Here is a 15,579-nt window from a genome sequence, read left to right on the forward strand (position 1 = left end):
CGGGTAACGTGGCAGGAAAGGGCTTGGGGGAGTGCAACGTGGAGCAGCACATTCCATACCTATAAGTGAGAGAAGTAGCCTGCTTTGGTTACCTATTTTGCTATCTGCCCACACCCTGTGCAGCGCAACAGGTGTCTCGGAGCAGTGCCAACTGGCAACAGCTAAGGAGGAACAAGGAAATGGCCCAAATGATTCCTGTAAGAGATGTTCCAGGGTGATATAAGAAATAAGGAAATGAATCACACATAAAGGTAAAGGACCCCTGAAAGTTAAGTCCACTCATGAACGACTCAGGGGTTGCGGTGCTCATCTGGCTTTACTGGCCAAGGGAGCCGACGTTTGCCCGCAGGCAGTTTTTCTGGGTCATGTGGCCAGCATGACTAAGCTGCTTCTGGCGAAACCAGAGCAGTGCACAGAAACACCATTTACCTTCCCACCGGAGCGGTACCTATTTATCTACTTGCACTCTGACATGCTCTGGAGCTGCTAGGTTGGCAGGAGCTGGGACCGAGCAATGGGAGCTCACCCCGTCTCAGGGATTCGAACCATCGACCTTCCGATCGGCAAGCCCTAGGCTCAGTGGTTTAGATCACAGAGCCACCCACGTCCCACATAGATGTCACATATAGGCAACCCTAATTAAAACCTTCAGGGAAGAGCTGACCCTTCCAGATTCACTGAGCTGTTCCACTGCCCAAAGCAAGAGGCTCAGTCGAGGGCATCTTGCTTCATTTGGGAAGAAAGAGGAGCATTATTACATCACTTAGTCAAACTCAACAGATTAGGAAATGGGATTAGGTGTGTAGCTGGTTTTGCCTCTATGTGTGTATGTTCATTCCCAACACACTTTGACGTGAAAAACTTCACAGAAAAGGCAAACAAGCTCTGTCGTAATGCAGCCTGCAACCAAGTTGGAAAACTTCCTTCTTTGTTGCCGTGATATTGTTCTATACCTTTTTTAAAAAAGGTATAGACCAGCATTTTGATAGGAAGGTTTGGGTATGAGAAAACTTAAAACTTTGGCTCTCCTTTCTAACCCAACTATTAATATGTGAAGGTAGGAGGTACTGCACAACTGGTAGAAAAGTATCCAAGTGGCTCAAAGCCAGTGCGCAAACACAGACAAGTAGTGCGCTTGCTGGTAACAAAAGGCATATATTTTACACAATGGCTTTTACGGGAGCAGCTGCCATGATTTCCAATCAGCAAATAATAGCTTTTAGCAAAACCACCAACTCCATTTCTTGGCATCCGTCTGTCTTGGGAGACAAAGAAAGAGTGCACCTTCAAGGATAGCGTCAAACCGATGGAGAGTTACAGCGCCCGCTGTGGCTACAGAGACCAATGTGGGAGAGACATGTTTTGTTGCAGCTGCAGCAGACGAAGGCATCTGGTTTTGCTGCTACAGGTGCACCATAGCATTTCTGACTCCTTACAGACTTTGGATCACCGTTAGGATGCCTACGTCAGGTCATTCAATATGAATGACGCAGTTTGTCGTTGCAAAACAAATGCAGCAGAGATGAATTCACTGGGGCCTTTCCTAGGCAGCCTTCTTGGGACCTGAACATTTTACCATCTAAAGCAGTGCAGTGAATTGGAGCCGTTTCAGTAGCCTAAGCGGAGGCAAACAGGGTAGTACAAGAACACTGCAATCTGGAGACGCTTCTCAAGCCTGACACCAGCATGGAGGATTCGTCCTACCCTGCAGCCCTCGCAAATAAAAGAAAGAGTGGAAGGCTGGTGTGACAATGTAGCAATGGAGCCAAAGTTTTAAAAGCTGCCTGATCAGCTCTACAGTCCCCTTTCCCAATGCACATTATTGTATTCTGGAAATACGGTTTAACACGAATAAGTATATAGCATGTTATTCAAAAGTTACTGCAATGCTCCTTTCCCCATGGCTGCCAACAAGCTAGAGTCTCTGCCTTGCCATGCCATGTGACCTGGGCTCCAAACCACAAACGGTAGGCAAGGTTAAAGTCATGCCTTGATTCAAAGTAAGGCTGCCGCTGGCTAGCAAGTGGTATGCCGCACAGCAGTTGAGGTAAGGGGCTGGACAACAGGGAGGAACCAGTGGGAGCAGCTGTGGCTACCTAACCTCCTGCTATACAACCCTGGCTTGTGAAATTGCTAGTTAGAGAAGGGTAGTGAAGGCAATTAAGAGTAACTGATCCAGAATCAAATATTATCCTTGGGCTTATCCACACTTACCTTTCCTCTGTGCTTTCCAGGCATGGTCCATACTTTAAAGCTCTGTGCCTTTGTCTTTTTGCCCCAGAGATTTCCCTGTGAAAACCCACTCTTTAAAGCTGAATCGGAGCAAGCAGCAATCTGCAGAAAACCTGAATTGCCATTTGTTGTGCTTCAGCTTTAAAAAGCAGGTTTTCATGGGGAAAGCTCCAAAGAGAAAAAAAGAGTGCTTATATGTGTATATATATTATTTATTGAATATGTACCTGCAGTTATTTATTGATATATATCTCAGGGCAGTTATTGGAATAAAATCAGAATGGAACTTTCTGACATGGACATTGAACTTTAGAACGCAGGGCTGTGCCTATAAAGCGTGGGGCCAAAAAGCCCTTTATCTCATCAGGATCCTGATCCAGCTACCAGTGTCAGTTCTCGGGGGTGGGGGGTGGGAAAGAGGTTTAGGACTCAGAGATCAAGACATAGGAGAAGCTCCAGGTCCTGGGAAATGCATTTCTACTGCGTCTTCCTTCAGAGAGCTTTAAACAAAACAAGAGGTCATTGATTTGAAGGTAATGATAATGAGCTAGGCTTCTACATCAAGTGCAAAAGGACACTTCAACTCCAATCTAAATAAACTACCCTCAAAGGGCCTCTCCCCACACAATCAGGCCATCTCTTCACCAGGAACTATTTCCTCCTGGAATCTGTAGCCAACCCATGTTAGACTGAAGTTCTAGGAACCAGAAGTCACATTATAGAAGCAACCAACCTGACGAACAAGTTATGGGCTGCTCATTAACCAGTACATTAATAATGAAAGAGCCATTAAAATAGAGCCACGGCTTGGTCAAACTGGAAAGCACTCTCAATAAATTGCTTTCTGCACCTTGGGAGTTTCACCTCTTTAAAATTCACACTGGTGTTACCCTCTTCCTTTTTTGACTTCAGTAGCTCCCGCATAAGATGAGCGAACTTTCCAGAGATGCTTACAGAGTTCTTTCCCGTAACTTATCAGCTCCATTTCACACCATCCTTATGGCTCACCTTGTCCAACTACACTTCCCCCGCCCCTTCCCTGTCAAACCCTCATTGGGATCTCTGCAGATTAGTCCAACCATCACAAGCAGCATACTCACAAGCTCATAGCTAGTACTGAGCAATGGATGCGCCTCTTTTCCTGTTGAACTTATTGGCCAAACCTGCCTAGGGAACCACGAGAAGGGAAAAACAAAGCCCTGCATGAGAAAAGAACTTTCTTTATCCTCCACACTCACAGTCTGCATTTTTCAAGTATGGGGTACTTCACTCTCTCAACTGAAATGAAGGCAAGTTCAGAAACTGGCTAGACTTCAGAAGGAAACGTCACGTTTAAGGGAAAAGATGAAGGGCAGCAACTGAAGTATGTGCTTTGGCCATCTTTTCAAAACCTGGCTGAATTTGGCAAAGAATGGGCCGAGACTAAAATAAGAACACATAGCCAATTTGCTTCAGTCAGTAACTGGAAGAGGGGAGGGCCTGAAGCACCGAAACTGAAACAGCTCAGCACAGAGCTGCCTCTTTCAAAAGTCTGCGCATCAAACACATCCTCACTGTGGAATGCACAGGACATTGCCAAATAAAGCAATTTTCCAGCTGGCAACTTGAAACTTGAGTACTGACCACCCTCCACTCCCAGGACTACTACTAAAGAAACAGGTTCTGACCTCACAACTTCCTTGGTGATCTTGTTCTATCAGGAATCACACTGCACATTTCTGACCAGGGTGTGAAAAGCTGGGCCACATGGGAGGTTTTTAATCCTCCACAGGAATGAGATCTTATCAGCTTTGTCAGTAAGGAAGGTATTTTTCTTCCACTAGGCAAGGCTTCCTCGAAGGGGAGGGTAGAAGCGAAACTATGCTGAGTATCTGCACCATCCACCTTTATGTTCTAAGCCAAGCCAGGCCTTCTAGAGATGACACAGAGAGATAAAAGCTTAAGAAGGAACTCTGGTAATTCCCATTTGGTTCAGCATCCTTGTTCTCACAGGCCAGATGCTTATGGGAAGCCCACAAGCGAAACACGAGTGCCAAAAGCACTCAACCCACTCATGTCCACAAGATTCGGAGAACATTTATGTTCTTCCTGCCACCGAGTCTCTAACACTAGCAATCAGGCACATGCATAACTCTGTTTATTCACAAACTTGCTGCTAATTCCAGTCCTCTTCCTCCCCTCTCTTGCCCACCTTTGAACTGTACACAACCGGAGCAAGAGAATCTGGTTTACTGCAGCTCTGTAAAGCACCATGCATCCTCAACAGCAATTCCATTATATGACACTTCATGCGATCTTACAAGGCTTCTTCCTTTCACTGAATCTGTGCAATTCCATTACACAGAAAGCACAAAAACCACAGAGTCGCAATTTCTGGCACAGACTGAAATTCTGCGGAGGGTGCAGATGCCGAAGCCTCCTTATTGAGTTCAGACCAAGATTAACCTTGCCTCAGGAGGTAAAGACGATGTCACCCCAAAGATTCAGTGTTTCCCTCCAAGGCAAACATGATGCGGTCTTAAGTTGGCCCAACTTTATTTATATATAAATAAAACTAGTTATTTAAAATGCTGGACAGCATTACTTACTGCAGAGAACTCTTCCTCAGGCTGGAAATCTGAAGTGGGGGAAATATTAGCTGCTGCTGTGCCAGTTCATAATGTTTACCCAGGCATGTCTAAGAGCCTTTTCAATTCCTCAATGAGCTGGAACAGTTTAGATGCTAGGCTACTCACTTATTTCATCAAGAGCAGCACCTCTCAACTCTCCAAAGGTGTGAGATGCCTGTACTAAAGAGGCAACAGCTAAATCTCTGGTTTTCCTTATAAGCTTCCAGTCTAATTTGATCCAAGGCTGCATTGGTAGGTCAAAACCACCAGGCTTTCAGTGCTGGATAAATGTAATTGCACCTACCGTCGCAAGGTTCACAATGATTATAATTCCTATGTTAAAATCCATTTTTAAAACTCCCCTCAGAGCATTTATGGGCCCTAATTCAAAGTACTGGTGCCGACCTTTTCAAGCCCTTAACAACTTGAGACCTGGTTATATGACCCTGCTCATTCACTAAAATCAGCTATGGAGGTCCTGGTCATATGCCCACCAGTATGAGCAATTAGGTTGCCAGGCACAAAAAATGGGGTCTTTTCAGTGGTGGCCCCATGGTTACGGAATTCCCTTCTGAGTGAGTTACACACACTGCCTTCAGTACAGGCTTTCAAGTGGGACTTAACATCTCTTTTCCAGGCTGCCTTTTCTTAATGTGTTCTTCAGCTGTACTTTCAAGTTCGTTCTCTCTCTCTGTCTCTCTCTCTCTCTCTCTCTCTCACACACACACACACACGGAAAGAGAGTGAAATACTTAGGCTTCATTGGGCCTAGGTGCTGCTTCATAATAATTTATCTCATTTGTTGTGTTTCTTATTGTTTCTGTGCTTACCACTTTGTGAGGGCATGGCCTACGAGGCAGCCTATAAATTTGTCACATAAAATAAATTGATGACTCTTCCTGAATAAAATTCAGAAGGGTAAAGGCATTCCGCACAGCTTATTATGAATGGAGTGCATATGGTGAAGAACAAAGATCATCTTTTCAAGAAGACATCTGCATATAGGACAAGAATAGGTGGCAATTTTTTCTGTTTAACAAACCTGCCCCACCTCTAATTAGCTATTTTGTCAATGATGTAATAATAATAATAATAATAATAATAATAATAATAATAATAACAATAATAATAAATATTATTTATACCCTGCTCTCCCCAGCCAAGGCTGCGCTCAGGGCGGCTAACAACCAATAATGAAAACAAGTTGAATGAATACAACTTAAAAACAAGATTAAAATACAACATTAAAACATTAAAATGCAGCCTTATCACAGGAGGAGAAAGGAAAAAAGAAAGAGGGGGAGGGAATCAAATTGACTCCAAGTCAAAGGCCAGGTGGAACAAGAAGAATGAACACTGTGTGTGTGTGTGTATACACAGTGGTGCCTCGCAAGACGAAATTAATCCGTTCCGCGAGTCTCTTCGTCTTGCAGTTTTTTCGTCTTGCGAAGCACGGCTATTAGCGGCTTAGCGGCTTTAAGAAAAAGGAAACAAACTTGCAAGAACTCGCAAGACGTTTCGTCTTGCGATGCAAGCCCATAGGGAAATTCGTCTTGCGGAACGACTCAAAAAACGGAAAACTCTTTCGTCTTGCGCGTTTTTCGTCTTGCGAGGCATTCGTCTTGCGAGGTACCACTGTATATATGTGTGTGTGTGCGCGCGCGCGCGCACTAGAAGTTGCTTCTGGCATACAGAGTACAACGAGTCAATGATATCTTGCAAAAATTATGGAGATAGAAAGTTGCAGCAGCCTTGCCTGGACACCACATACCTTTACTGAACGTGGACGTTCCTATAATGTCCATACATATGGGAGCAGTTCACCTACTAAAGTACTTTCCTTGAACAATACGTTCCAAAGTATGTAAACATTCAGCTCCAAACGCAAACACCTTTTATATACATCATGCATATAAGACATGTACAAATGTCACCAACAATAAAACATGAGAAGGAAGCACATCTGTTCTAACTAAACAGTGCCAATCCTCCCACAGCATTGGCACTTAAAGGCCAGAAGACAGAAATTACTACATGCCTTGGGCTGTGTTACTGGACAATCCCAGCTTTAAAGTGCAGAGACTGACACCCGAGACAGCACTGTGTCAGCTGAACAAACACAGGCAAACTGAGCCAGGGATGGATGAATGCTCCTGAATAATTATTTACAAGGCTGTGATGTTCCCTAGCGATTAGTGTTCAGTGCAAAACAACGTCTTGAATATCTGGAGAAGTGAGCTGCTTAGATATCTTAAGCAAGCTGGCATGATTGCTAGCATCACCACAAAAAGCTACAAGACTTGTAAGGGTATCACAGCACCTAGGTTGGCCCTGCTTCCCCTCCAGCTGAATGCATAAGGGCTCAAATCCCCAAACTCAGGTCTACACCTACACACAAGGACATCTGCATTCTCTGACATGGGCTTCCTGGCATACAGAAATGCTTCACATTACACTTCACATTAGAGGAGTTGACTGTTGGGAAAGACAACAGAAGCAAAGGGAGCTTGTAGCCTGCATCAGAAGAACTCCTGTCCTCCCTTGAGACCATAGCCATTCCCTTGTCCAGAGTTGGCTTCTGGGTTCTCCCCCAGTTCATCTGGGAAAAGGGAGTGCCTCATAATGGGAGACCATGGGCAGTGCAGAGAAATGGTCACCTACAACTGCCATGCCCAAAGAAGGAGGGGATCTATAACTGTATGAACTGCGATTGGAAAGATATTGGAAAATGCAAGCAAATGTGAATTTAAGGGTGCCCACCTGTGCAGTTCTGTTTCCTCAGCTAGATCAGAGAGGTCGTCCTTAATTCTTGGAGTCCAGCACTTTTTTGGTCCCAATCTCCATGGAGTTTCTGCAATGAATCGGGGAGGATGAAGAGAGAGGTCAACTTAGAAATAGCGCATATGACAGGGCAGAAGGAAAAAGCATAGAGGCAGAACCTGGCATTTTCACACAGCAATGCAACATCGCCACATGAAACCCAACAGCACGCAGCCAATTTAAACAGAAAGTGGAGAGCTGCTAGTGAAAAGTAGGATGAGGAAACGGGGGGGGGGGGAGAGAGACAGAGAGAATGGGGTCAGGAATGTGCAACGTGTACAGAACGGGAATGGGAGTTAATCACTACCAGCAGTCAGTACTTCCAACAGGGAACAGAACAGTTTTCCATACCGGATTTCTTTCTTCAAATTAATGCACTGCACAGAGACAAAACTGACCGAATAATTAAGAATAATTCAATTGCACCTATGGCACACAGCACACCCCGGAACAACAGAAATGGCACTAAAAGAACCCCCTTCCAGAACCAAATCACTACTCAGAGTCTTTTATACTTTCTATTCAAGAAGTCAATTCTTTGCTGCTTAGTTTATTCATTATCCCACAGGGGGAGGCACAGAAGTCTTGCTGTAGGTTAGGCAGTGGTATATTCCCTGTGATTCAGCTCCACACTTCCCTAGTGAACAGGAGACTTAGCGTTCTGTTGCTTAGACAACCCACAGGTTGCCAAGATGCAACTGTTAGTGCCTAATTTTTCTTAAAGGGCTAGAAATTCTGGAATAAGTGCTGACTGGGGAAAGGAAGCTCTGGCACTCGGGTTTCAACCCCCCTGCCTTTTGCATATGCAGCCTTCCCACCATATTAAAAAGAAATATGGTGCCCTACCTGTAGATTATGATCTAACACAACTGAACCAAGAATTGCTATAAGCTTCAAGGAGTGTCTGTCGCCGTAGTCTTAAAGTCAAAGAACAGCCTCCAAAGTCACCTAGGCTAATCCCTCTTCAAATATTTACAAGGACATGTTGTACAACTTCTATGGAGTGGATCACTGCCAACAATCACTTCTTAAACAATTCAGCAACAATCACATGGCAACAATGAACACATGCCACTCATACAGAAAGGCTGCTATTATAAAGACAGCATCTTAACACCCTCATATAAGCCACTAAGTCAACAGTGACTGGCGACAATGTGCCTAAGGTGCCTTTTTTATTGTAGTTTCCCATGCAGTCTTCAATGAGTTAAAATCATAGAATTGCAGAGTCCCTATCCCCTTTCCCCCAAGGGGGCGGGACACTAATCTTTTTTTAAAAATAATTTTATTAATTTGGCCTCTGATCCCTCAAGCCCTTTAATCTGTTAAGATGATGACACCCTTGATGATGTCCATGTGCATGTTTGTGTGTGTGCACACACGTTTGTGTGTTCAGAGTTCGCAGAACAGTGAACACTATAAAAATCTAATTGACTTACTACGTATAGTTAAACTATGAATTTGCTCGTACAATATGTAGTAATGGCCGCCAACTTGGATGATTTAGAACTGGACTCATTCACGGAGGACAAGGCTATCAATGGTTACTAGTCATGATGAGCATGCCCTACCTCCACTGCCAGAGCCATGCCTCTGTGAACCAGCTGCAGGGAATAATCACATCTGGCCTGATTCAGCAGGGTTTTATCTGTATCTACACATGCACACACGGAGGCAATTGTGATGTCATCTCTCTGTCTCAGTTACACCAACCCAAGAGCTGCAAAATATGTGGGAAAGGGTACCCAAAATAATCAAAGGGTTGGGATACTGTTCCGACAAGAAAAGGCTAACAAATCTGAAGACATTTTTTTATAATGAGACAAGAGGAAGAATATGCTTGAAGCTTACTGCGTTATGCATGGTAAGGAAAATGAGAGATATATTTTTTCCCCTCCCTCACAATACACTCAGGATCATCCAGGCAATTGAGGATATACAAAAGAAAGTACAGTTCACACAGCCTAACTTGTGCAATTTGCTTCTACCAGGCAGGACAATGGCCAGTGGTTCAAGATGGCTTTAAAAGAGGATCAGACAAACTCAGGGAGAGGTTCTCTGCAGTTATTGGTCATTGTAGCTTAATGGAACCTCACGGTTCAGAGGCAGCATGCCACAGACTACCAGCAGAAAAGGATAGGAAGGGCCATTGCACCCATGCGTTGCCTCTGGGCTCCACAGAGGTATCTTTTTGGCCACTGTGGCAATCAGGATAATGGGGTAGAGGGGTATCTCAGCTGCTGCACAACCTCCAAGGCTAGGCAATTCATAGAAGAACACTCTATTTCCCCCCCGTGTTGCCTCTCCCTGAAAGCTCCACAGTTCTCTGCTGAATTGGGCTGGAATTAAGAGCCTTGCTGGATCAGACCAAAGGTCCATTAAATCTATTCCGAACCATCTTGATTTATTTATCAAACATCTAAAATTAGTCACCGCGCAAAACAATTGAGAAAAATTCTCGGTGCACACAGGCTCACGATCTATATTTTGAAAAACCAAAAAAGAGAGAGAAAAAGATCAACCCATGTGGTTCCTATCATGTGGCAATATATGCCAAAAAAAGAAAGGAAAGGAAACAAAAGGGAAGTGTCCGAATTCTTTCAGAAACAGTCAGCCATGTCAAGTCCTGACATTTCTAAGGGAGACAATTTTTCTCAGTGTGCCTATTAGGTGGTTCCCCATTAACTCCCCACAAACAGACCGGGTACTCATCAGCATTAGCACAAGCACTCTGTGTGCAGAAGTCACTTCAGCGGGATGGATGAGTGCCAAGGGAACACAGCTTTGAAATTATCCTTGGCTGCCGCTTGTAACCACGCTCTGTCTGGAGGCCGTTAAAGAGGCCAGACGCTAGAAGCTGCACCTCAAAAGAAATCTCTCTTTGAGGGTTGATAGGCCAGCCTTTCCCAACACACCCCGTCCTTCTACAGACACATACATAACCAAGGCCAAAAGTAAGTCTATTGAAAAGTAAAGAAGAAGAGGAAAACAACCCCAAAACATGAAATTCACACAGCACAAGGATTCAAAAGAAAATATGAGGGTTGGCAATAATCCCGTGGAATCCCCAAAAATGAAAACATAGCAGCAGTGGTTACAGAAGTAGTGATTACGTTCTCTGTGCTCCCCAGCCTTAGAAGACTTGGCTGTTATCAGATCTGAGGTGGGAAACTCAGCCTGTTTGCAAAGCCATGAACTGGAGGGCACTTGCTCCAGCCAAGGGACAAAGTGTAGTGAGAAAATTATTTGTGAGAAAGACAAAACCCAAGGAAGATTCTGTCTACTATCAGAAGAGTAAAAGGCAAGGTAACATATTCATCCAGACAAACTTCTGGTAGTCTGTTGGCGGGGGGGGGGGGGAGAGAGAGCAGGTTTGCAAGTTACAAAAGTTCATCAGGAAAGAACATCGAGGTACAGATTGGAGACAAATAAATGCTTTCTTGTAACTGTTTCTGTTCCGTTCTGACAGAAAATACTGTGACTATTAGGGTGTTGTAGGTGATCCAAGAATATCAGCGGCAAACATATTACCAATTCCTAGCTAGTGTTAGAAACAGAGATACAAAAACTAGGAGCCAAATGCACTTTAAACCTAGGTTATGGTTGCCAGAACCAGTGTTAGAAACTCAGATATATAAGCTAGGTGCCAAATACCTCCTTAAACCAATGTTACAGTTGCCATTTTTGGGCAAGATGGCTCTAATGTTTGAAAAATAAGACTTTAGAGCCATCTTGCCCAAAAATGGCAACTAAACATTCCGTTTTGGTGACTGTAACCTTGGTTTAAGGAACCATTTGGCACTTAGCTAATATATCTTAGTTCCCAATACTGTGTACAACAGCCAGGCATGTGAGATTTTCTTAAATCCCTGAACATGTCTCCAGTCTAACTTGCAGCCCTTTGTCTTACCCCAGCCATGCTGCTGTAGCACTTGACTGCATCCTTGAATAAAGTTGGCTTGTAGAGTACACCTACACAATTGTGAACTGATATCTTATCAGGGCACCCCTACAACTCCCAATTGTGAACAAGTACCTTGTCAGCGCAAGGTACGCGTGTGGGATGCGGGTGGCGCTGTGGGTAAAACCTCAGCGCCTAGGACTTGCCGACCGCATGGTCGGCGGTTCGAATCCCTGTGGCGGGGTGAGCTCCCGTCGTTCGGTCCCAGCTCCTGCCCACCTAGCAGTTCTGAAGCACCCTTAAGTGCAAGTAGATAAATAGGTACCGCTTTATAGCGGGAAGGTAAACGGTGTTTCCGTGTGTTGCTCTGGTGCCGGTTCGCCAGAGCAGCTTCGTCACGCTGGCCACGTGACCCAGAAGTGTCTGCGGACAGCACTGACTCCCGGCCTCTAGAGTGAGATGAGCGCACAACCCTAGAGTCTGTCAAGACTGGCCCGTACGGGCAGGGGTACCTTTACCTTTACCTTTTACCTTGTCAGAGCAGCCCCACGAAAGTTATATTCCCAAAGTCATAGAACTAACTGCACCAGTGTAAACAGATGTGTGACCAAGGCAAAGCTATAAATCAATTGCAAATATGCATTTTACATTAATGTGAAGTCCTTCCTTGAGGGAGGGAGGCTAACTGCATATCCATTAATTCCTCTAATTTAGACACCTGCCCTCAAGAACTTCCTTAAAATCAGAAAACTAGACAAGCTTCTTTCACATCATTATTGAATCGCATATCTAAACCTGTTACAATTCACCACCAGTAGGGATACCCAGACTATAGACAGCATGCATGAATCACCACTTTCTTGCCCATATGCTATCTTCTTCCCCTTACAGGAAGCATGGCAGGAACTAAAAATGAAAGTCACCATTATGGTGCAACAAATGGGTTGGGAACCTCTTCCAGCTGGTGGGCCAAATCTGATAGGTGAGCCAGGGTGACTACAGCACTACACTTCGAAATCCAGAGTGTTAGTTCAAACTGCAGTCCATTTGCAAGGAGCACCACACATCCATTTTAGCAGTGGATTCATTGGAAGCTGCTTCCTTTTTCCTGGAGGATTGCATGCTTCCACTGGCCATCAACAGTGAAAATGTCCCTTGCTGCAGCAAAGGAACCAGGAGCTCGTTTTAAGCTCTGGGGGTGGGGAGTGAAACAAAATACAAGCCAAAAGAATGATGGGATTCTAGAGCAGGGTTGCCCAACTTTTCATAACAAGTGGGCCGCAAGGATACTTCGAAACAGAACCCACGGGCCACACACTGCCTTGTGTGCATGGCCTCGCTTACCTGACTTTGTGAAGGCAGTGCAAGGGCTGAGGGGGGCGTCAAATGTTGCTGAGGGACACCAAAAAAGGCCTCATGGGCTGCACACTGGACCACCCTTTTCTAGAGCAACATTTCCTTGACTTTAGCAAAATCAAGTTGTCTTCCTAAAACAGGGGTTGTTAACCCTTTAGGGCCAATAAGCACATTTGAAAACAGAAAAAGTCTCTCTTTCTCTCTCTCTCTCCCCCATCTGTAACCGCCGACCTATCATCTCCATGCCACAATTAGGCATAAAAAAACTTTTACTACCTTCTTTCAAGCATAAATTCAGCAGGGGGAGGAGTGGGATAAATACTCCACAGATGCAAAGCAAGGTCTCTGTAGGCACTGGTGACCCATGTCCTAATATTACCCAATATTTGGTGCACAAACACCCAGAAATCTAACTGGACACACTAGCTTGCCCACCGCCCTGTGCTGCTCCTTTGTCACTTGGCTAGCTTTTCTACATCTCTCAACTGCTTTCCCCCAATACCTATCCATCCCATATTTTCACAGCACTTGATCTTAGGCAAGTGAACCCAAAGTGGACACAGAGTATGATGCTACTCTATGTATCTCAGAAGGATTATGATCCACACTTCTACCCATCTTTAGGCCTAGTGCCAACAACATGTGCAACACTTTGCATTGCCGCTCCCCTTGCTGGGGTCTTGCACAACTTGCCTTCAAGACAAACTAGTTTGGCTGTAGCCTGTGTCTGCAGAGTCAACAACCTACTAAAATGAGAAGGGAGAAGACAGAAAGGCCCACAGTGAATTCCAGAATGACACTAATCTGGATTTGTCTCAAAGTTATTAAATTAGCAGAAGTTCAACCCAGAGACACCATAACAAAGGAATGGATGGAACAAGAGCAGCTGACCCCCTAGATTCCATGCTGTGCACTACATAAGCACAAAACACCAAGACCAAAAGGAAGGAAGGAAGTCTCCAGGCAGTGCTTCTATAGACACAAGCTAACATGACGCAATCCAATATCCTTTGTCCAATAAATTTAAATTGGTTTTAGTTGTAAGCAAGGTGCTAACTTTCCAGGTTCTGATCTTAAGTCTAGACATAAAACTGACCATCTCTTAGCCAAAAATACTTTTGCTGCAAAGAGAAACAGAGACTTCAAAATGTCATATTTTAATCTACTGTCAGACTCTAGGAAAAGGTCTACTTACTTAAATACAGTAAGTCCTTTGGAGGTTCTGGATGACCAAAAATGCTCTACAGCTACAAATAAAATTGCAGTGTTTCTAAAACATTTGCTGGGCAGAAGGAAAACTCAAGAGACCAAGAAGATCTGCCACCACACCTGTAGATTCCAACAACACTGATCTGTCCCCAACCAAACACAAACCAGTATTGTTTCAGCACAACATCTAGAGCCTGCTTCAGGCTGCCACATATAAATAGGATCTTCAACTTGCCCCCCCCCCAGCAACACGCATGAGCCATACCTGAGGAAGGGCCATATGCATTGGGGGAAGAGGGAATGGCCCACTGATCTCCTTGCATAGAGGAGGGAAATACTGTATACAGCTTCAGATGTCATGGTGTCAATTAAGCAATTGAATTTAGATACAAGCTTCAGCATGAACGGAACCCCCACCTCCCACGAGAGTCCAGGCACAGAGTATTTACAAAATTGTGAAAGGTTTCCAACCCACCCTGCATTTTCACAGCCTCTCTGTCATTACCAAGGAAACAGAACTTTTGATGCCATACCACCCCTGTCCCCTGCACACAGAAAACGTGGGCCTCTTCATATCTTGATGCTATTAGAACTGAGACCTAACAAGAGACTACAGAGACCTAGCAGCAAAGCTCACCCGCACCCCTAACATCAGATCAAGGCATACTGGTTTTAAAAGGAAAAACACTAAAACACAGCCCTCTCTCTCACACACAAACATACTTAAGCAGCCCACCACTGGCCCCCCAGCCTCAAAGCCAAGTTCATTTCCGACTTAAAGCAAACCCACATTCCTCCAGGAGGGGGGGGGGCTTATCCTGGGATCCGAGTTTACTTTTGTTTCAAAGCCAACCTCCCCCCCCCCCCCGGTTTCCAAAGAAAGCCGACTTCCTGCAGAGTAGGGACCCTTCCCCACCAGAGTTTCTCAGAACGCAGAATCGGGTCTGAATTCTTTGGAGAGGGAGGGGAGGGTGTAAGGGGGGAGTGGGGAAGTGAAGAAACAAAGGCGAAGAAAAGAAACTCCTCTCATCCCTCCCCCCCCAAAAAAAAGTCCCAATGAAAAGGAGAGCTGCCTTCCCTCCTCAGCCCTGCACACCTCTTTTCTTTTGGAAAACCCTACCCACCGACCCACAAGCGGGAAACTCGCCTGCTATGCAAGAACCACCCCCGGGGCCAGGGGAGCCCCTCAGGCTGCCGAGAGGGGGAAGCCCCCCAGCCCAACCCCCGGTGGACACAACGGGACTGGCTTCCGAGGAAACCTGCCCAGGCTTGTCTGCCAGTCAGTCGGTCACTCACCGTTCCTGGTCGGTCTGTTGGGCTGCCTGGCGACCTTCCTCCAGCCCCCGGGGTTGGGGTCGGGAAGCCTTGGTGGGGCTTCTGCTCTGGGCTGTGCAGGGTCGCCCGCCTCCCCGAGTCCCCGCCCGCCCCACGCGCCGAGGGGGAAAGAGAGAG

The 15,579-nt window shown here is 45.4% G+C and overlaps 1 protein-coding gene across 3 annotated transcripts in view; it reads right to left on the reverse strand.

The window, feature by feature from the left end:
• Positions 1-15,579, reverse strand: part of LOC308591307 (beta-1,4-galactosyltransferase 3-like) — a 37,519-nt gene that overhangs the window by 8,090 nt on the left and 13,850 nt on the right. Inside the window, exons 1-2 of one of the 3 annotated variants that reach the window (XM_081202016.1) lie at positions 15,424-15,561; positions 7,602-7,692 (exon numbers count right to left, since the gene is read on the reverse strand). The gene's annotated coding sequence lies outside the window, so the exon portion shown is untranslated. Of the gene's footprint in view, positions 1-7,601; positions 7,693-9,232; positions 9,282-15,423; positions 15,562-15,579 lie in introns of those variants that run through there. The other 2 variants (XM_081202018.1, XM_081202017.1) reach the window with 2 other exon arrangements.

This window comes from Podarcis bocagei (genome assembly GCF_964188305.1).
Source record: "Podarcis bocagei genome assembly, chromosome: 7".
Taxonomy (NCBI): Eukaryota; Metazoa; Chordata; class Lepidosauria; order Squamata; family Lacertidae; genus Podarcis; species Podarcis bocagei.